Source organism: Amblyomma mixtum, chromosome 3 (assembly GCF_055824585.1).
Source record: "Amblyomma mixtum isolate Tamu chromosome 3, ASM5582458v1, whole genome shotgun sequence".
Classification (NCBI taxonomy): domain Eukaryota; kingdom Metazoa; phylum Arthropoda; class Arachnida; order Ixodida; family Ixodidae; genus Amblyomma; species Amblyomma mixtum.
This window is the reverse complement of record NC_143014.1, coordinates 97,588,634-97,590,577: the sequence shown is the minus strand read 5'-3', so window position 1 is coordinate 97,590,577 and position 1,944 is coordinate 97,588,634. Positions and strand designations below refer to the sequence as shown.

At 47.2% G+C, this 1,944-nt stretch overlaps 1 long non-coding RNA gene across 1 annotated transcript; it reads right to left on the bottom strand.

The window, feature by feature from the left end:
* Positions 1-558: 558 nt before the first annotated feature.
* On the bottom strand, positions 559-1,544 carry LOC149351082 (uncharacterized). Its single transcript, XR_016289485.1, has 2 exons — positions 1,319-1,544; positions 559-705 (listed from the first exon to the last, which is right to left on the bottom strand). It is a non-coding gene; the product is annotated as an uncharacterized LOC149351082 (long non-coding RNA).
* Between the last annotated feature and the right edge of the window lie 400 nt (positions 1,545-1,944).

Here is a 1,944-nt window from a genome sequence, read left to right as displayed (position 1 = left end):
AGTGAAACAGGCAACCAGCACCGCATCTGATTGGCTTCTTTGGTCGACACTGTACACTGTGCCTGTGGCAGCCTTAACAACCGGCCATGAGCGAGCACACGCTCTCGGTCCCCTCGGTTTTCACAAAGCTGCTCCGTAGCTGTTCGGTTTTGCGTTACTGCGCGTTGCTGGAAATTTGAAGCCTTATATAAACCGCGGGAGAAGGGCCCTCTGTCCATCACTCGAAGTTCACCTGCACCGAGATCGTCTATCACGTTTTGCTGCGCCTCGAAAGCAGCGGTGGCCTGTCGTTAGCAGCCATGTCGGCAGCCGCCCAAGCAACCACCGATATCCTTCGGACGGCCGACAGAGGTTTGTTTCGGATGTTCTGTACGTCCGCTGAACATCCGCAAACAGCCGGTAGACGTCCGTCGGCCGTCCGAAAGGTGGCCAAAGGTATACGGTTCGCCCGACGACGGACGTCCAGTTGAGTACGTCCACTGGCGGATCTTTCTCGAATATTCGCATATATGGTGCATGCGTGGTTATTCACTCCGCGCAATGCAATAAAACCAAAAACAATTTGATGCATAGCACGCATATTTTATTGTGGTTGATGATACATCAGCAGAGCAATGGGTTATATTCGGAAAATTTCTTAAATGTGACTCTTCAAATGTGGCAAGCTTGGGACACACATCCGTAATCTTCCCACCCACAGGATTTCTGAAATAAAAAAGAACGCGGCAAACATCAGTCATGTGAAACAAATGGCACAATGCAGCAGCCCAAGTTAAAAACACTGGAACCAATTAATAGAAGTGCTGCAAGTATAACAGACAATGCACTTTAACAAACACCTCAATAAGTATAAGGCAATAACAGCTCTCACTTTTCCACACCACATTTGACAATGTATCTGTTCTTTATTTATTCTCATGGGCCTTAGGGCACTAACCTGCGCAGCACTGTACGCGACTGTGCACAGAAAGCCGCAAAGCTTCCGTTGCGAACCACTGCGAACTACACGTGCTTCCTATGGTCTGCCTTTCGCGCGTTGTCACTCTTTATACAGGCACAGTGAAACTAGCAATGCCTTAAAAATTACCAAGATGCGAAAATACTCCGCCCCGCAACTTCGAAGAGGAGTGGGAATTAGCCGCGCGAGTTGAAGGCTCCCGCAGCTGTGTGATGTAGGCTCCCGAAAGTGTGAGAACAGTACACACTTATGGAAGCCATCTCCTCGCGCTTACTGCTCCCACTGTCCTGTGAACGAATATTATATGAGCATGCTGCATTGTCCTAGAAGCAAGTTCCAAGAAGTGTACTGGATACATACCTTCGTAGGCAATCACATGTGCACTAAGCCTTCTTTAAACCAAGGTCGACGCAGTACGGGATTCCGGTGTTGCAGAAGACCTTCAGGCGCTCCTCGTATCTTTCGAATTGCTTAAGTTACATACTACTTTCGTCCACAGACAGAACAAAGCCACACATTATAATAAAAGAGCTATAAAGCTCTGCGCGACAACACTACCCGACAAACCAACAACAGCGCTACGGAGCCGTACTGATGGATTGGATTGGACTGACCGCGAACTGACATCTATGATGATGGTTTTCATTACTTGCGTATGGTTTCAACGGCAAGTTTAGCTAGCAAAACGGTGGACATGTCGCACAACTCCACTAATTTGGAGAAGTTTTACAAATATAAAACTAGTCATTGCGTTCTTGCAAAATTCTGCAACACCTCCTTCTCCTCTTAGATAAATTTAGCTCGTTGGCGGTTCTTGCACTGCAGGTAGGAGTGGAATCGCACCAATTTACAAACATCTTCGCGTCAAACTCTCCAACTGATGCAAATAAAACAGTATACATACACGAAAGACGCGAATTTTCTGTGAAATAAAAAACGTCCATACTCATGGCCTGGGAAAATACTCGGCCTTACATCCTTCGGAC